The 21,844-nt window shown below is 36.0% G+C and overlaps 1 pseudogene; it reads left to right on the forward strand.

Moving 5' to 3' along the window:
- Positions 1 to 3,667: 3,667 nt before the first annotated feature.
- Positions 3,668 to 15,269, forward strand: LOC101263681 (ABC transporter B family member 15-like; annotated as a pseudogene).
- Positions 15,270 to 21,844: the final 6,575 nt, after the last annotated feature.

Here is a 21,844-nt window from a genome sequence, read left to right on the forward strand (position 1 = left end):
TCTTCTTCTGACTGTGGAGCGAACATGGCAGTGAGATGGATATTGGCAGCACTGGGGGTATCAATAGGCTTAGATGAAGACATGCCAAACCTCGCCAAGACCTTCTGAATGTAGCTTCTCTGTGACAAGAAAAGTTTCCTTCTCTCTCTGTCTCTAATGATCTCCATCCCTAGAATCTTCGGAGCGGCTCCCAGATCCTTCTCTCAAACTCAACACTAAGTAAACCCTTCAGCTTCTGAATGTCATACTTCTTCTTTGCATCTATCAGCATATCATCTACATAAAGCACCAGATAGATGAATGAATCATCCTTGAGCCTATTGTAGTAGACACAACAATTATATGAGCTCCAAGTATAACCCAACTTCACCATATAGCTGTCAAACCTTTTATACCACTGCCTTGGAGACTGCTTAAGTCCATATAAGGACTTCTTCAATTTGCAGACGTGATTTTCCTTCCCTGGAACTTGGAAACCATCCGGCTGAGTCATGTATATCTCTTCCTCCAACTCTCCATGTAGAAACGCTGTCTTCACATCAAGTTGTTCAAGATCCAGATTCTGATGTGTAACTATCGCTAGTAACACTTGGATGGAAGTATGTCTGACCACTGGTGAGAAGATCTCATTGTAGTCCACTCCCTCTCTTTGGTTGAAACCTCTGGCAACAACCCTGGCTTTATACTTGACTCCTTCTGCTGGTGATATCCCTTCCTTCTTCTTGAAAACCAATTTGCAAGTAATAATCTTTCTCCCCGAAGGTTGTATGAACAAATCCCATGTCTGATTCTTGTGTAGGGACTCCATCTCATCTCCCATAGAAGCAAACCATTTTTCAGAATCAGGACTTAAAATGGCTTCTTTGTAAGTAGACTGCTCAGATGTATCTACCTCTTCAGCAACCTGCAGTGCATAACCCACCACGTCCTCAAAACTATACCTCGTAGGTGGCTGAACTCCAACCCTCCTTGGCCGATCTTGAGCTATACTCCGATGGATATCTGATGGCATAGATTCTGGAATATCAGTTTCTGTCTGTGGCTCTTGATCCTCCTCTTCAGGTTCTTTCAAATCGCTCTCGTTCTAAATGACTTAAAACTCCACCTGTTTATCAAGACTCCCAGTTTCTGACGTAGTTCTAGGCTTCACAATGGTTCTAAGCAGAGAACTTTCATCAAAGACAACGTTCCTTCTCATAATAACCCTCTTTTCTACTGGAGAACAGATTCTGAAACCTTTCACTCCATCTCCGTAGCCCACAAATACTCCCTTTTTAGCTCTTGGTTCTAACTTACCTTCATTGACGTGGTAGTAAGTCGTACAACCAAAAGCTTTCAGATTTGAATAATCAGCAGCTTTTCCTGACCACATCTCCATAGGTGTCTTGCACTGTATGCCTGTATGTGGTCCGCAGTTAATCAAGTAGCAAGATGTACTAACCGCTTCTGCCCAGAATCTTCTATCTAGCCCAGCATTAGAGAGCATGCACCTTGCTCTCTCCAGAAGTGTTTGATTCATCCGCTCAGCTACACCGTTCTACTGTGGTGTATTTCTGACTGTACGATGTCGAGCAATCCCTTCATCCTTACAGAATTGATCAAATTCAGACCAGCAGAATTCCAGCCCATTATCAGTTCGCAACCTCTTGATCTTTTTCCCTGTTTGATTTTCCATCAAAATTTTTCACTCCTTGAACTTCTGGAAAGCTTCACTTTTATGCTTCATCATGTACACCCAAGTCATCCTTGAGTAGTCATCAATAATGGACACAAAAAATCTGCAGCCTCCCAAAGACTCAACACGGCATGGACCCCAGCAATCAGAATGGATATAATCAAGTGTGCCTTTTGTTCTGTGAATGGCCTTTGGAAACTTGTTGTGATGTAGTTTTCCAAAAACACAATGTTCACAAAACTCTAGGCTCTTAACCTTATGACCAGCAAGAAGATCCTCCCTTACCAGAATTTGCATCCCTCTTTCACCCATATGACCAAGTCTCATGTGCCATAACTTAGTCATATCCTTCTGGAGAACTTATGACGATGCAACATGGGTTGAACCTGTAACCGTGGAACCTTGTAGAAAATACAAAGTACCACGCATGACACTTTTCAGAATCAGATTTGAACCCTTCCAGACCCGCAAGACTCCATCTTTTCCCGACCAGCTGAATCCCTTGCTGTCCAAAAGATTGAGAGATATCAGATTTTTCATCATCAATGGAACGTGCCTGACCTCGTTCAATGTGCAGAAGCTACCGTCATGTGTCCTTATCTTGATCGAGCCTGTCCCAACCACCTTGCAGACAGAACTATTTGCCATCTAGATGCTGCCTCCGTCTACCTACTCATAAGTCGTGAACCACTCTCTCCTAGGACAGATGTGATAGGATGCCCCAGAATCGAGAACCCACACATCTGAATGATGAGTGTGCTCATCCGTAACTAGGGCAATGTCTTCTTCAGAATTGGTGTCTTCTTCAGCAACAACAGCAGAAACTGATTGTTTTTCTGATTGCTTGTTCTTCTTCGGATAATAGGATTTCCAATGTCCCTTCTCCTTGCTGTAATTACAAATATCATCCGGCTTTGCACCCTTCGACATCGACTTCTTTTTCTTTCTGCTGTTTTTCCTTCCCTTTCCGCTACTGATGAACAGACCGGAAGGCTGTATGTCCGTACTTGTGCCGTTAGCCTTATACCGTAATTCCCTGCTATGAAGGGCGGATCTGACTTCTTCCAGCGACACAGTATCTATCCCAACAATGAACGATTGAACAAAATTCTCAAACGACATTGGGAGAGATACTAACAGAATCAGGGCAGCATCTTCATCCTCGATCTTCACATCGATATTACGCAATTCTAATAACAAAGTATTCAATTGCTCTAAATAATCCCTGAGTTGTGTACCTTCAGCCATTCGTAAACCGAATAGACGTTGTTTTAGAAGCAGCTTGTTGGTTAGAGATTTTGTCATGTACAAACTCTCCAGCTTCAACCACAGACCAGCAGCAGTCTCTTTATCTGAGACCTCCGTGATGACGTCATCCGCGAGACACAGCATGATCGTTGAGTGCGCCTTTTCCTCCAGAATCGCCATCTCAGGAGTAACGACGACGTTCTTGTCTTTCAACAATGGCGCCCAGAAGCCTTGTTGTTTCAACAAAGCCCGCATCTTGATCTGCCATAAGCTAAAACTGTTCCTCCCTGTGAATTTGTCGATTTTCACGTTCAAAGCAGACATCTCGAAATTCTCCAAGAACACCGATTAACCGAGAGGCTCTGATACCAATTTGTTATGCGGAATTCGAGATAATACAAGAAAATATAAATGCAAAAAACAAGACAACAGATTTACGTGGTTCACCAATAAATTGGCTACGTCCACGGGAAGCAGGGGCCATTTTATTATGGAGAGGCAAAAACAGAATTACAGAATAGGGTTTGCCATAGCGTATATATATAGTGCTAAGCTATGCCCTAACAGGCTTGGGCCCAAAATACAGAATTGACAGATAATTAAGGGCCCAATTCAAGGCATTCAACATATTCCATCATTCCTAGGACATCACTAAGTTATTACTTATATGCGCTATCGTGTAAAACAAAAATATTTATACGATCAAATCACTTTTGAAAAAAATAATAGTTTGGAAAAACATACATGCAGGTGGGGGAGAAAGGTATACAAATGTCTGAGGGATAGAAACAGAGAATAGCCATAGCAAGATCCATCATCAAGTCACCAAAAATACTCCTCCTAGATGAAGCAACTAGTGCACTTGACACTGCATCAGAAAGAGTGGTGCAAAAAGCTCTAGACAATGCCTCCACTAGCCGCACCACAATCATCATAGAAAGACGCCTTTCCACTACTCGTAACGCTGAGTTTATCGCCTTTATCCAAAATGGATAGGTCAAGGAAATTGGATCACACGATGAGCTTATCAAAAATCAGCAAAACGGACTATACGCTTCCTTAGTCCGTCTACAACAAAATGAAAAGCCTACTGGATCAACTATTGCCTCTTCACAACAATCTTCTTCAATTGCAAATCGCAATGATACTTCAGTTCCGAGTACTTCAGGGCAAGGATCATTTAAAAGGCTTTTGGCTATGAATTTGCCGGAATGGAAACAAGCAACTTTAGGATGTATCGGAGCAATCTTAGTAGGTGGAATTCTACCAGTATATGCTTTTTTGATGGGGGCATTGATATCAGCGCCTTACTCGACTAGTCATGACGAGATTAAGAAAAAGACTAAGATGTATACTCTGGCTTTCTTGGGGATGGCATTTATTACCCTTTTTCTCAATGTACTTCAGCATTATAACTTTGCGGTCATGGGAGAGAGATTGATTAAAAGGGTCAGAGAGAGGATGTTATCCAAGATGCTTACTTTCGAAGTTGGATGGTATGAGAAGGAACAGAATTCCACTGCTGCAACATGCTCTAGACTTATCGATGATGCCAGTGTGGTACGATGTCTACTCTTTCATATTCATTTTATATGACGGTCTTTGACTAATCATATATTGTTTCCGAATAATACACATTTAGCTCAAACGAGTGGTCTTAGATCATTTCATGACATTTCTGTGACTCTAACATCATTTCATTGACTACAGATGAAAAAACAAAGGGAAAAGAGTCTGATATACTCCTCAACTTTGCGATTTAGAACTGATATATCCCTCGTTCTAAAAGGGGCTCACAAATACCCTTACTGTAATACAAATAGGTATATGTGAGCAACTTTTATAACAATGGTTTATCATCTCTAAATAACGAAGTTACGGGTTATATCAGGACCATTTTCAGAACAAAAATTGAAGTTGATAGAGTTACCAACCATATAAAAGGGTCGTTCTTTTTTATCAGACTAAAAAAGAAATAATGTCATATAGCGTGAAATAAGTAATGACAACATGTGCAGGTGAGGTCTTCGGTTGGGGACAGGATATCATTATTCATTCAAACAATTGCAAGGATGACCATAGCTTGCACAGTTGGCCTAGTTATTGCGTGGAGAATGGGATTGGTTATGATCGCAGTTCAAGCTGTCATCATTTTGTCCATCAATTGCAGGAAGGTTTTATTGGAAAAACCCATCAAGTCTCAAGAAGAAAGCAGCAAATTAGCAGTTGAAGCAGTTACTAATCTACAAACTATAACAGCCTTCAACTCCCAAAGCCGAATTCTTCAAATGCTAAAAGAAGCCCAAGAAGCCCTCTACGCGAAAATCTACGACAGTCATGGTTGTGGGGAATTGTCTTTGGCACTACCATCAGTATCCAGTCATGTACATGGGCTCTTTTTTTCTGGTTTAGTGGATATTTCATGGTAGAAGGCTATATTGGAGCTCAAGCCCTATTCCAAATCTTGGTGCTTTTACTTTGCAATTTGGGTGTCATCGCGGAGTTAGGAACAATGACTAAAGATCTCGCCACATATACGGATGTTGTCAGCTCAGTCTTTGCAACATTGGATTGATATTCCTTAATCGAGCCAAAGGATTCAGATGGTTACAAGCCAAAGAAAATAACAGGCCATATCAAGATGTGTGAGGTGGATTTCGCATACCCTACCAGGCCTAATGTGATCATTTTCAAGGGGTTCTTAATAACAATTGATGCAGGAAAATCAACAGCATTGGTAGGACAAAGTGGTCCGGGAAAGTCCACGATAATTGGTCTAATAGAAAGATTCTATGAACCTTTAAGTGGTGTAGTAAAAATAGACGGACGTGACATAAGATCATACCACTTGAAGTCATTGAGGAAACACATAGCACTTGTAAGCCAAGAACCAATATTGTTTCGCGGAACCATAAGGGAAAACATAGCGTATGGAATGCTAGCATCAAAAAAAGTGGATGAATAGGAGATAATTGAAGCCGCAAAGGCAGCAAATGTCCATAGTTTCATCTCAGCATTAAAAGATGGCAATGATACATGGTGTGGGGACAAGGGACTGCACTTAACAGGAGGCCAAAAATAGAGAATCGTGATAGCTCGTGCAATATTAAAAAATCCAAGGGTGTTTTTACTAGACGAGGCAACGAGTGGATTGGACGATCAATTGGAGAAATTAGCACAAGTGGCAGTTGAACGAGTGATGGTTGGGCGGACAAGCGTGGTTGTAGCACATAGATTAAGTAGTATACAAAATTGTGATACAGTTGTTGTGTTAGACAAAGGTGGTATCAAAGCGGACACTCTCTATTTAGTTAACACCAAGGAAGTGATATTTGTTCTAGAATGGCTGCTCCACTTAATCTCGAAGACGGTCAGTCGTCAACAAGACCTCCCCGTTTCAATGGACATTTCTACAGTTTGTGGAAAGTTAGAATGCATGATTACCTCATGGCTGAAGACAGCGAGTTATAGGATATTGTACTTGATGGACCGTTTATTCCGATGATAGAAGAAAAGGATAGAGAGAAAACTAGTCTTGTTCCAAAGCCTAGACAGAAATACGACGAAGCTGATAGAAAAAAGATTGAAAATGGCTACAAAGTAAAAACTCTTCTTGTCTGTGGGATAGGACCTGATGAGTTCAACAGGGTTTTAGCTTGTGAGTCTGCTAAGGAAATTTGGAACTGTTTGAAGATTGTTCATGAAGGAACTGAACAAGTCAAAGAATCAAAGATTGACATGCTTACCTCACGGTATGAGAACTTCAAAATGAAGGAAGCAGAAACAATTCATGACATGTTCAAAAAAATGTCTTCCATTATAAATGAGCTGCGAAGTCTTGGTGAACCTATAAGCATTAGCAAACAAGTCAGAAAAGTACTTCGAATTCTTTCAAAATCTTGGGAAAGCAAGGTTGATGCCATCACAGAAGCCAAACATTTGAAGGTGCTGACTATGGATGCTTTGATTGGAAATCTGAAGACACATGAGATGAATCGAAATTACGATTCATCAAAGAAGGAAGATAAAAAGGATAAGTCATTGATGCTGAAGTACAAATCAGATGAAAATTCCAGTGATGATGATATGGCATATCTCATCAACAGATTTCAAAAAATTGTGAGAAAAAACAAAGTTTTTAAAGAGGAACAAATGGTCCTCGAAATGCTACTCAAGGTGATACATGTTACAAGTGTGAAAAAGCTGCGCACTTTATCAGAGAGTGTCCTCTACTCAAGAATGAAAACAAGGAACATCAAAAACCAAGTAGTGACAAAGAGAAGAGAAGGGACCTGGTACACGATAAGAGAGATCGAAAAGCTGTTGCAGACTTGGTGGTCAAAAAGGCTCTTGCTGCGTGGGGTGATTCTTCAAGTGATTCAGAAGATCCTGATGAACCAAATGATGTTTCTATGGTGGCTGTACATGAGGAGGAAACCATTTTCAATGAAATGTTTGCTCTCATGGCTCATACAGAAAATGAAGAAGAGGACGACCAGGTAACTCTTCTTGATATGAAAAATGACTTGAATAAATATTCTCTTAAAAAAATGAGAACGTTGGAAAAAGTTATGATTTATTCTATAATTGAGTTAACATCTGAATGAGACACCATGAATGCTGAACTTGACAGTTTAACTGAAAACAAAGTTAAACTGGAGGAGAAAATGTCAAAAATGATGTCTCTAGAGTCTGATAATTCTGAACTTAAGAATCAGTTGAATCAGATAACTGAAGAAGCTGAAAAGCTAAATGGAGTGTCAAATTGTTTACAAGTTGAAATTCAAGAAAAATTGAAAAACTCTGAGAAAAACCTAGGTCTGTCGTTGGAGAAGAGCAACAAATTAAAAAAGGATATTATCAAACTTAAAGAAGAACTTGAAAAATCTCTTAAGTGGATAAAATCCTCCACGTTATTGTCAAATGCAACAAATCAGAGTAATTTCAATAAGGATTAGGAAGTCTGAACATCACTCCTCCTTATAATCCTCATAGCAAGTATGTGTTTGTGTCTGACAATCTACTGTGTCTTCATTGTGGTAAGAATGGGCATTTAAAGGGAGAGTGTGTTGGCTGGAGAAACTCCTATGAAAGACTATCTAATTATGCTGAAAGGCGAAATTTACCAAAAGAGAGACCTGGTCCTCCAAAGCATGTTTCAATTCACAGGTTTTCAAAGAAAAAATCTGTCACTGCTCCAATGTCCTTTGTTAGAAAGCTTCAAAATCTACCCTATTGGACTAAATACAATCTGATCACTCCTTTGTCTGCCTTCTGGGAACTCAAATTGAAATGGGTTCCCAAGCTAAACAAGTGATTCTTGGTGCAGGTGAGTGAGAGGAGCAGCGGTCAATGTTGGTATATGGATAGTGGATGCTCTAAACATATGACTGGAGATGTAAAAAATTTTCTCTCACTGAAGACACTTCAAGGAGGAGGTGTCTCTTTTGGTGATGGAAAGATCTGTTACATTTTGGGAGTTGGCAAAGTGGGAAGATCTCTTGAAGATTCAATTGACAATGTGTATCATGTAGATGGGTTGAAGTACCGTTTGTTGAGCGTGTCTCAAATCTGTGACAAAGGAAATGAAGTCAAATTTACTTTTGAGAAGTGCACTGTGGTGAGTCTAACTACAAAGAAGGTAATTCTCACTGCTTAGAGAAGTAAAAATATGTATGTGGCCAACTTAGAAATGTCTCATGGAGATGACCTGACATGTCTTAGTGCTCAGAATGAGAATGCTGATCTGTGGCATCGTAGGCTATGGCATGTGAGCTCATCTTTTTTCAATACAAACTGATTTCCAAGGACCTGGTCTGAGGTCTGCCGAAGCTGAAGTTTGCTGAAAATAAAATCTGTGAAGCTTGTGTTAAAGGAAAACAAATTAGATCTTCATTTAAGCCCAAAAAGCAAGTAACATCATCAAGAACACTAGAGCTGCTTCACATGGACTTATGTGGACCCTTGAAGGTTCAAAGCAGAAATGGCAAGAAATACATTTTGGTGATAGTGGATGATTACGCGTGATATACATGGACAAGATTCTTGAAATCAAAGGCAGAAACACCTGAAGAATAGGTGGTGTTTTTCAAAATGATTCAAACCAAATTGAATCAAGTCATTTGCAGCATTCGATCTGATCATGGTACTGAGTTTGAGAACTCAAAACTGGATAAATTCTGCATGGAAAATGGTACGAGTCATAATTTTTATGCTTCTAGAGCTCCTCAACAAAATGGAGTAGTGGAGAGGAAAAACAGAACCTTGGTGAACATTACCAGAACTATGATTATTGAATCAAATCTCTCTCAAAATTTCTGGGCTGAAGCTGTTAACACAACATGTCATGTTACCAACAGGTGTCCTATAAGAGTTGTTTTGAATAAAACCCCATATGAGCTGCTCAACAATAGAAAGCCTATGTTGAGCTATCTTAAAGCATTTGGATGCAGGTGTTTTGTGCTGAACAATGGAAAGGATGATATAGGTAAATTTGATCCTAGGAGTAATGAAGGAGTATTTGTTGGATATTTTTCATCGAGTAAGGCTTACACAGTATTCAACAAACGAACTCAATGCATTGAGGAAAGCATTCATGTTGTATTTGATGAAGATGGAAGCTTAAAGAATAATGGATCAAATGATGAAGATGATGTGATCAAACAGTTCAATTCGAAGAAAATTGAAGGAAGTGAAGCTGAGGCAGAAAAACAACTAAAAAATGACTGTGATGATCAGAATCATAGTCTACCTGAAGAGGCTGATGAGGTTGAAAAGGGTGATGAGGTACCTGGTACTACTCAGAATTCCAGCCAGAGTACATCAAAATCCCCAAAAATGATGTCTCTCTTAATGAAGAAGAACATGCTGATCAGCTCAACCAATCTTCTCCAAGATCAGGATGGAAGCATAGTTCATCACATCCTCTTAATAATCTTATTTCTCCCTTGAATTCTGGAATTCATACTAGATCAAAAACAAGAAATCTAGTTGCATTTTCAGCATTCATATCATCTATTGAGCCCAAGAATGTGAAAGAAGCATTAGGTGATGCAGATTGGATCAACTCTATACAAAAAGAACTTCATCAGTTTGAAAGAAGCAAGGTATGGTACCTGGTTCCTCGACCTGCAGGCAGAACAGCAATAGGAACCATATGGGTTTTCAGAAACAAGCTTGATGAAAATGTAGTGATTACTAGAAATAAATCCAGGTTGGTGGTTCAAGGATATAATCAAGAAGAGGGAATAGACTATGATGAGACTTTTGCACCTGTTGCCAGAATGGAGGCTATCAGAATTTTAATAGCTTTTGCTGCATTCATGGGGTTCAAGCTGTATGAAATGGAATGTGAAGAGTGCATTTCTGAATGGAGATCTCAAAGAGGAGGTATTTGTTAAACAACCTCCTGGTTTTGAAGATGCAGAGCTACCAGATCATGTGTTCAAATTGAACAAGGCACTATATGGTCTGAAGCAGGCTCCAAGAGCATGGTATGAAAGGCTGTTAAAGTTTCTGCTGAAAAATGGTTTCAAAAGAGGCAAGATAGACAATACTTTGTTCTTATTAAAAAGAGAACAAGAATTGCTTATCATTCAAGTTTATGTGGATGACATAATTTTTGGAGCTACTTCAGAACATTTGTGTGAAGAATTCTCATCATTAATGGGAAAAGAATTTGAAATGATCATGATGGGTGAATTGACATTCTTCCTGGGTTTATAAATCAAGCAATCATCAAATGGATTTCAATCTGTCAGGAGAAGTACATTAAGGAGCTACTGAAGAAATTCAATATGTTTGACTCTAAACCTATTGATACACCTATGGGAACAAATTTCAAGCTTGTAGTAGAGGAATCTGATCCTCTTGTGAATCAAACAATGTATAGAGGAATCATTGGATCCTTGTTATATCTGACTGCTAGCAGGCCTGATATTGTTTATAGTGTTGGAATGTGTGCCAGGTTTCAAGCATGTCCTCGTGACTCATATTTGAAGGCTACAAAACGCTTTCTTAGGTACCTGAAGAAAACAGGGGACTTGGGTCTCTTCTATCCAGCAGGTGATACTTTTGATCTAGTTGGTCTTGCAGATGCTGATTTTGCTGGTTATCAAGTTGACAGGAAGAGTACTTCTGGAATGACTCATTTCCTTGGATCATCACTCATCTCTTGGGGAACCAAGAAGCAAAACTTTGTGGCTCTTTCAACTGCTGAAGCTGAGTATGTAGCTGCTACAGCCTGTTGTTCACAGTTGTTCTAGATCAGGCAACACTTGGAAGATTTTGGGATTCACATCAAAGCAATTCCTCTTATGTGTGACAATACTAGTGTTGTTAGTATGGGAAAGAATCCAGTCCATCATAAGAGAACAAAGCATATTGATTTTAGACATCACTTTTTGAGAGATAATGTTGAGAAGGGAAATATTGTGCTTACATATTGTCCAGCGGAGGAGCAAATTGCAGATATCTTCACCAAGGCTCTCAGTAAAGATCAATTTGAGATAAATCAATTGAAGTTGGGCATGTTGATCTCTAAGTGATGTTCTTAGCTTCCAACAGTTGAATTCCCTTGATGGCTAAAATTGTAGTGCAGGTATCCTTTGTGTGAATATTTAAATATCTGAATAACGATCCTTTTTGTACCTTTTGTAAGTATACTTTCAGGAAGGACTTTCTTAGCAAAGAAAATGACTAGAACAACTGGGGAATGAGGATGTAATTGTGCTATGGTACCTGGTGCTTGTCCAGGTTAGCATTTCAACATTAATTTGAAATTGAAAATTATGACCGTTGATAATGCAACGTGTCAGTCATCGGTCAGTCTGACCGTTGGTCCAATCGCTTCTCTCTCAAGCGACACATCCAATCACGGACCTGGCACCTTTTCACGCCTTTTAAAAACCCCTCATTATTTTTTTTGAAATCCTCATCCATCCTTTAACATTCTTTCTGCTTCAAGAAGGGTTTAGGTAAAAGTTAAAAAGGCAAACTTCATTTCTTCTACTTCGTCTCTTTGTTCGAAAAGCCATTTTTATTTGTTTGTCAAACATGTCTTCCCCTTCTTCTACCTCTAAACAGATGTTAAATGCTCTTAGCAAAATAGAGCCACTTGCTTTCTACTCTCCGTCTACTGTAAAGTCCAGATCCAATGCCCCTTCTAGTTCTCAGCAAGATACACCCAACAATCCATTCTATGCCATAGATCTAAATAGCACATTCTTGCCTACTGGACCTGGTCCATTGCAAGAAATGCTGTCTGATAATCTCTTTGAAGGAGATCTGCCCAAGCATAAGGCATCTGAGTCTAATATATTGGCAGCAAGTGAAGAGTTGGTGATTGAGAGTTTGGCTATGATGTGGGAAGAAGCAAGGGCTGAGCAAACTGAATTTTTGCAGAGGGAAGAGGTAAGAAACACTCAACCCATTTTTGATAAAACTCCTGATATTGGAAGGTATCCTTCTTCCTACTCCTCTGACTCTGAAAGTGAGGAGGAACCTTTAAAATGGAAGGTTGAGCAAAGAGAATGTGAGATATCTAGACAAGGGAAGGAGAAGGTTGTAGAAGAGGCCCTTAGGAGAAGACTTACCACTAGGTCTGCTGCTCAAAATTGATGGCCAATGCCTTGAAGGCCAGTGCACGTTCTACTACTGCAGTTAGAAGTGCCAGAACCTTCAAGGTATCAAATTTCAAAATACCTGAGACTGATGTTGTTAAGTTTTCTGCTGAGGAAGTGGAAAATAAAAGTCAGAAGAAAAGGTCAGAGAAGAAAAAGGGAAAGGTTTCGAAGAAGGTTGAAAACACAAAGTCCAAAAAGAAAAGTTCTGTAGGAAAAAGGAAGAGATCACAGGGACTTGGTGCCCAAGCCAGGAGAGATGAGAGTGTCAACATGCAGGAAGTTGTTGACAGCCTGAGAAAGCAAGCAGTCTTGGCTGGGAGAGTCTTTGATATGGGAATAATCAATCTTCCAGACATGGACTCTCTTCATGATATGGTAGAAATTCAATCATGGTTGCATTTTTTCAACAGAAAATACCCCATCCTCTATGAAGAAGAAGTGCGCAAATTCTATTATAATGTAAAATTCAAAGAATATGGGAGTATCCTCACACGGGTCAATGACATTGTTGTACATCTAGATGAGGGTTTGTTGAGCAAAATTCTCAGTGTGCCTAGAGAGGGGACCCGGTCTGTGCTGGGAAGAACTTGCTCTACTGAGTTTGATTCCTTGATTTCTAAGATACCCACAACCAAGGTTGCTGGGATTTATAAGAAGATCATGAAGAGTGAGTACCAGTTCATCTTCGAGTTCATCAACAAAGTTCTCCTTTCTCGCACTGAAAAGAGAACCTCAGCAACTACTGCTGACTTGTTTGTGATGGAGATGTTGTGTAGCTTCGAAGCCCTGAATCTCCCAGGTCTTATGCTTGAGCATATCTACAAAACCGTCATCGAGAGGAAAGGTGATCATGGAATGGGATACGGATACTTTCTCACGGAAGTATTTAAATATTTTCAAATTCCTCTCAGTGTTGCAAAAGGTTGGGATGGTTAAATAGACTATCTCCGAAAGTACCCTGGTCGAGTGCGAGTGTATTGAAGGGAGAGGCTATCCCAAGAGCAAGATGGCTCAACTCATCTAAGATCAAGATCAGCTTAAGCATGAGGTTGAGGAGCTCACTATGCGTTTGAGTGGTAAAGAGGCCGAAATTGCTATACTCAAAGCAGAATTGCTTACTGCACATAATGAGGGACCTGGTTCTTCAGTGGTACAAGCTCTGGAGAGAGAGAATGCAGAGTTGAAGGCTAAGATCACTGCCTTGCAGGAGAAGGCTATTAAAGATAATGATGCTGCCAATGCACGACTCACTCTCATCATCGAGTCCCTGTCTCATCCTCCTCCCTCTTCCTAGCCTGTTAAAAACCCTCCCTTGTGTCGTTCTTTTTGTGGCTTATCTTTGTGTTGTTGGATAATCAGTTTAACTTTAATGTATTAATGTTATAGTGGAATGTTGGTCAACTTATTCCTCTGTTGTTCTGATTATAATCTTTTGTGAATGCGTTCCCTTCCTGATTGATTGCTCTTTAGCTTTGATCTTGTTCAGTATTGTTGTTGACATCACTGTTTACTGCATATCTTTTTTATGATGCCAAAAGGGGGAAGTAAAACTGTAAGTAGCTAAATGATTATTCATGTGGGGGAATCCAGTGAGGGGGAGTATACATGTGGGGGAATACAGTGAGGGGGAATATAGCAAGGGGGAACAAAGTTGGAGCAGATCTGAGATCATTGTTTGTCATCATCAAAAAGGGGAAAATGTTATTTGCAATTTTGATGATTTGACAAACGTAGGGACCTTGTAAAGGTTCCAGGTTTCTTAGTTGAGTGTTGAAGATGAAACAAACACAGGGACCTCGTAGAGGTACTAGGCTCTCATTGTGACGAGCCAGTTGACTGCCAGCTGGAGACGGTACAGAAAGTAGGTGCACACTTCCCAATGGCGTCAGAAAGTGAGACTTCTCCAACCAATGGCAAAGAGTTTAAGGAAAGTGACTTTTCCATTTAAAAGGAACTTTCCTAAACATCTTTGGTAGTTTTTGCAACTTGAGATAGAACTTTTCAAGAACATTTGCAAAGGCTACTAGAAAACGAAAGGTAGAATTATTCCAAGAACAACAGTAATCTCTAGAGCTTTTAGTGTAGCTTTTTAGGAATATATTCTCTTGTTCTTATATTGTAAACTATTCCTGAAACTATAAAGGAATCAGTGGGTAGTGTTAAAAGTCTAGGTTGTCCAAGTGGGATAGCTTAGTGGGTAGATTGTTTTCTACTTAGGCTTGTTAAGCAATAGAGACTATTGCTTAAACGTGAGATTAAAACTTCTTCTCACATTTGTTGTAATCATATTTTACTTTTGCTTTTGAAGATCAGTTAAAACGATTGAAAATCCTGTGAGACAGGTCGTGGTTTTACTCCCTTAAGCAAGGAGGTTTTCACGCAAAATCATTGTGTTGATTTTACGGCATTTAACTTTCTGGTTATATTCATTAGTGTACTAAGGGACCTGGTCCATTATTTTGTTAAGTGAAGACATATATTCTATCAAAAGGCAAATTTGTGGAGAAGGGGACTCAATCTTCTTTGTTAGCTAAAAGGCCTTGTGTAGTTTACTACTCTCTGGTTAGTTCGGCAAATTATCATCCTTAATTACACTACTAGAAACGAAGGTTTTTCCACTATGAACTAGTCGAAAATTTGTACTTCAGAACATGATTTTTTCACTCATTTTCCGCTGAATTGATTTTTGTCAATTTTGTTAGATAAGGCTAAATCTTGTTTGATGAAGAATTAAATATTATGGTGTTTTGGCCTAATTTTAGGGTCACATATTTGTGGAGATTTCCAATATATATATATTAAAGGTAGGGAGAAATGAGGAAAAGGAGTTTTATGTTCTTCAATAAACTTGTTTTTAAATTCTACGAAAAATGGAGAAAATTGGGTAAAATTAGGGGTAAGTTATTAGTTTATGTGGCATGAGTGGAATTTTATTGGCTTATGTGGCATGTCATGTGACATCCACATGGCATCTAAGTGGCATTTAACCGATTCTGTTAATGAGAAAGACATTTTTTGACTTTATAGTTTGACGGTAAGGGTATATTTGAGCCAAAATATACTTTTAGGGTATATTTAAGCTATTTTTGATAGTTCAAGGGTATTTTTGACCCTTTTTCGTTAATTAAATAATGGAAATATATATAATTATTTAAAATTATAAATATAAAGTGAGGCATGCTACCACTACCGTTGGACGTTGGCCATGTGACATCATGTTGGCTTCCCAAAAGAATATTTCTTTCTCGCCAAATACATAAGCAGATCCCTAAACTTGTTGGATTTATTCCCTCAGGTACCTCAACTACGTCATTTTTCTACTGAATCATTGAATCCCCATAATTTGTTCCGTTTAAACAAACACTGTTGTCTGATGTGGAACCAGATTTATGAGGGGTATTGATAGAGGATACATATGTTGTTCCACAAGTCATTATTCCAATTGATAGTGAAAATATTCAAGAATAATTGTGTTTTACTTAAGTCATTTGAACACATTAGAAAACAAATGAGACTAACACGGTTTGTCTTCATTCGTTCAATCAAAATTATTACAATTCGAACACAATTGAAGGTATTTACAATAGAAAAGCCGATCAAAATCAACCAACGGTGTTTTAAAGGAACAAATTGTGGGTGGTTCAATGATTCAATAGAAAAATGACGTAGTTAAGGTATCCGAGGGAAAAAATCCAAGAAGTTTAGGGATCTGTTTATGTATTTGGCCTTTCTTTCTTATACGTTCTAATTCAATATATTTAAAAAATAGAGAAATATTAAAAATATTTCTAAACTTGGCATAAATGAAGAGTTTTATTTTCGAATTATTGATAGTCTTAAAAATATTTTTTTACTTGACTAAACATAAGTGAAATACATATCTAACCTCTCGTCAAGTTCAGAGGTATTTACAACAATATTCTTGATTGTTTACTAAGAGTCTCATGCTTCTACAAGAGTTTAAGACTACTTGCATGTCATGTAGTTTCATGTTTGTTGATGAATAGAAAATATTTTAGTGTTTAATTTATGAACGAAAAATATTTTTGAAAAATCTCTTTTATTTTTACTAGAGTAGAAAATAATTTTTGAAATTGAAAATATTTTTTAACAAATTTAATTTTTTTTTTTTGGGGGGGGGGAGGGGGGCTGGTAGGGGGATTGGGGGGAGGGTAGTGGTGAGAAAATTAGAAATTGAAAATATTTTTTAAAAATAAAACTAAATTTTTTTTTGGGGGGAGGGGGGCAAGTGTACGGGTGAAAATATGAAATTTAAAAGTTAAAAATATTTTTTAAAACAAATTTAATTTTTTTTTGGAGGGGGGGGGGGGTGCTGGCGGGTGGAGGATCTAGAGTAGGGGTGAAAAAAATAAAATTTTCAGTAAAAAATAATTTTTAAAAACAAACTTAAATTTTATTTTTAAAGGGGGTGAGGGTAAAAATTAATAAATTGAAATTAGAAATATCTTTCTATAATAACTTTTAATTTTATTTTCTTTTTTTTTTGGGGGGGGGGGGGGGAGGGGTGGTAAGGGTGGGATAAAAAGATTGAAGTTAAAAATATTTTTCAAGAACATGCAAGAAATTATTTTTTTTTAGGGGGGGTGGGGGTATTTTTTTTTTTTAGTTTTGAAAAATGTTTTCTTTAAGGTTTGAAAGAAAATCATTTTCCTTAAATTTGAAGAAAATGAGTCATTTGAAAAATATTTTTCAAAATTCTATCAAACATGAGAAAATTAAAAAATGTTTTTCGGAAAATATTTCCTCATATCAAACACACCCTTGGTCTTTCAAAATTTTATACCACACGTCTATATGGCAACTTAATGATTGAATATTTGAATTGGACAAAGTAGGTGAGTTTTACACGTATAAGATGAGTGAGTGGATGAAATTTGATTTATAAGGACTAAAATCATAAAAAGTTAATAAAATCAAAAGGAAAAAGATCCAAAAAATATGGAAAAAGTAATTGAATGGATGAATTTTTATTTATAAGGACTAAAATCATAAAAAACAAATAAAATTAAAAGAAAAAAGATCCAAAAAATATGGAAAAAGTAATTGAATGGATGAATTTTTCCATGTTTCATTTTCTTCTAAAATTGTTATTTTAGGATTCTTGGTGTTATTTGATCCTAAATACTAGTTCATATTTATACAAAGATTAATATATTTTCTTGAAAATGCATCTCGAGTGTTTTATAATCTTTGGATATTTATTAAGATCAAAATCTTGAATATCTCATAAACCGTGAAATATTCATATAAATGATCAAACATGTCACTGTTCTTGACTATCAAATACTTAAAATTTAAGAAGATCCACAAATCATGCTAATTAGAGAAATACATCATTAACTATTCTCGAATAACGAATAAAAAACATCACTATAACAAATATGATATATAGCTACGAAATTATTAGCTACGACATTAAATTCGTCACTAATTATTTATTTTTAGCGACAAAATTTACTTTTTTTGCTTAAATATATGAGGTACATTTTTTTAGTGACGAAACATAAGAATTCGTAGCAAAGTTTTTGTCCACTGAAGTTTCCCACGAAAAAATTATTTGGCATCATTTTGTTAAGTAGTGTTACTCACGAATTTAAAGTTATCGGTGACACGTTATTTCGTCACTAATTATTCACTTTTAGTGACAAAATTTACTTTTCGTGCTTAAATATATGAGACACATTCTTTTAGTGACGAAACATAAGAATCTGTAGCAAAGTTTTGTCCACTTAAGTTTCCCACCGAAAAATTATTTGGCGTCATTTTGTTAAGTAGTGTTTGTCATGAATTTAAAGTTATCGGTGACACATTATTTCATCACTAATAATGTATGCAATTTATAGCAAACTACGACATCAAATTTGTCACTAATTATTCGCTTATAGTGAAAAAATTTACTTTTCGTGCTTAAATATATGAGACACATTCATTTAGTGACGAAACATAAAATTTCGTAGCAATGTTTTGTCCACTAAAGTTTTTCACCAAAAAATTAATTGACGTCATTTGTTAAATAGTGTTCGTCACGAATTTAAAGTTATCATTGAAAAATTATTTTGTCACTAATAATGTATCTAATTCATGACAATATTTTTTGTTTTATAATTTATTAAATTTTGGACACAAAAACAATTCATCTAAAAAAATATATTGTTACAATATCGACGAATTAGAGTTGGTAGTTGAATATTATAAATTTTAGCTATGAAAATTTATGTTTAATTATGAAATTTATTATGTCAATAATAATATAAATAATTGGTGACAAATATTATCAATCTATAATTTAGTTACAACAGACAATTTATCACAAAAATATGTAAGGTGTTAAATAGTGATGACTTAAAATTTGTAGTGAATAATTAAACTATTTTCTACGAAAAAATTCATAGTCAAATACATTTTTTTTGCTACAATTTTCATAATTACAAGTGATGACTTACAAAAAGAATAATACAAGTGCTTCATAAGAAGTAGACAGAGTCCACTCGTTAATTGAAAAGTGAAAATATTAAAACAAATGAATTCGGTCGATTTTGTAAAAACGAAAAAGTTGGGGGAATATATACATTATATGTGTGTGTGTGTGTGTGTGTGTGTGTGTGTATATATATATATATATATATATATATAAACTCATTTTTATAATGATAAATTTAGTATATATACATTTAAGAACAAAATAATTTTTATATAGAAAATAGTCATTAGTAACGAAATTAGAATTTGTTCAACTACGAAATATATATAACTTTAGAGACAATTGATTTCATCACTGACTGAAATAAAATAATTAGCGACAATATTATTTTGTAGGTAGTAATAACCTTTTTAGTGACAAAACATACTATTAACTACAAAAATATATTTTTTACAACAATAAATTTGTCACAAATGTTTAAGCATTTTGGGACGATTTTTATTTTTGTAGTTAATATAATACTTTTAGCTCTGAAGAACTAAATCGTCTTTGTATACTTTTAGAGACACATGTAGTAACCACTGAGTGACGAATTATTTTTCATCACACAAGATTTTAGTGACAAAATATACTTTATCAATGACGAAATTATTTGCTTCTGATAATCAAATTTGTAGTAGTGAACATAGAAAAGAATCAATTTGTACTCACAATTTTGATAAATAAAATTATTTTTCTTATATTCGTACTTGAGAAAATTTATCGCAAACAATTTGGTGATAACAAAGTTTAATTGAGGAAAGGTGATATGAGGTATTAGGGTGGTGTAATGGTGTTAGGAGAGTGAAAAGACTGAAACATTGTGGGAATTTTAATTTTTCTTGAATTTGAAGTATTTGATAGTCAAGAATAGTGGCATGTTTAGATATCTTTATAAATATTCCATGTTTTATGAAATATTCAAGATTTTGATCTTAGTAACTATCAATATTATTTTTCCTCTAACATGCCAATTCTAGATAGAGATGGCAATGGTGCGGGTGGTGCGGGTGCGGGGTAAACCCCTAAATATAATACACAAAGACTTTGCCCCGTCATGCCCTACATCACCTCGTAGTTGCCTTGCGCCATTGTCATTTCTATTTATTGAGCAAGGGTGAATCTAGCCTTTAACCTAGTGATTCAAGTGAATTCAATTTGACATGGGTGTAGGAGGTGAAAGAAAAAAAAAAGATAATGGAGGAATGAATCACTTGAAAATGGGAGGTGGGAGATGATGTGAAATTTAAGATAAATCAAAATTAAAAGTCAAAAAGTAACAGAAAGAAAAATAAAGTTAAAAAAATAAAAGAAAAATTAAGATAAAAAAGATACATTTTGAATTAAATTAACATGTGTCATACAATGATTGGTTTGTGAACGCACTTGCTTCTTAAAACTTGGGACTCATCGAAAAATGACATAATAATATATGTTCAAAATTGTTTAACGGTGTAATAGGACAGTTACAAAGTTAAGTGTCTTTTTACAAATTCGAGACAACATTATTGATGACTTTATGTCTTCTCTCATTATTATATATGTGTATATTTGCCTGTGAACTCATTCTAATCTGAGATCATTGTATAATTTTAAAAAAATATCCACCTTTATAATTAGAAGTAATGAGAAAATGGGGACACTTGATAATTATTTTAGTGTATGAAAAGAATGAGTATATTGTTGTTTATGGATGTCATTCAATTTAGGTAATATATATCAGTTTGTATACCAATTCATACACTATGCATAGAGTTATGAATCTGGGCTGATCCATCTTGTTCGGGTTAATTTATACGGGTTTTAAAATTTGATGGGTCAAATTGGACTAGATTATTTTTTGTGGGCCAAAAAATGGTCACTCCAATCCACAAGTACATGGGATACTGGCTGTGTCGGGATAATCCACTATTTTTTAAAAAAAAAACATTTTATATAATCTTTTAAATCAAATTGTAATTTAAAAATATTATCATAAATTTCGACAAGACAATAAAACATGGTGTTAGTGTTACTAATTGTTAATAAAATTCACAAATAAAATTATATTTATAATATTAATCAAGTGTGAGGCTCCTCTCCATTACGCACACTCTATTTATTTCCCAAGTTATTGAGTAATTACCTTGTAATCTTATATAATATATTTAATTTTTTTTGAAAATTAAACTTCAAAAATAGCTAAAACTAGAAACATAACAAAACTTCTTAACTAACGTTTGCTTATATATATATATATATATATATATATATATATATATATATTATTGATCGTTAACATTTTTATTTATATAATTGATTATATTCGTATTTGTTAATCTTGATATTTTGAAAGATGGCATATTTGTATCGAACAGGTAACGCAAACATGTTCCAACGAATTCAAGGGTGCATACGGAATACATGATCGAGCAAAACCAAGTTTAGAAAGGAATTGGTGTTTGAAAAGGGTATCGGCGTACGTTAGAGTTTCGCTTATTTATTTAAGGAAAACTGATAATGTTTTCTTACTTATTTAAGAAAACTTATGTGTACATTTTCCCCAAGGCAGTTTACCTATTTAAGGAAAAATTGTTGGAAGAGTTTACATGATCAAGTAGAGTGCGATGTGGTTTTCTACGTGAAGAACAAATTCGAGTTCGACGAGGTTTTGTTCGATGTCCAAGTAGAAGTCAACAAGGATTTGTAGAAGGCAAATACAAGTTGAATTATATAAGGATTTGTTGAAGTTCTGATCTATAGAGAGCTATTTGCATAAAAAAAAATTGTCCACTTACATAGAGAGAAGATCAAGACACCATCAAGAGTTTGAAAGAG

The sequence above is a fragment of the Solanum lycopersicum genome, chromosome 12, assembly GCF_036512215.1.
Source record: "Solanum lycopersicum chromosome 12, SLM_r2.1".
Taxonomy (NCBI): domain Eukaryota; kingdom Viridiplantae; phylum Streptophyta; class Magnoliopsida; order Solanales; family Solanaceae; genus Solanum; species Solanum lycopersicum.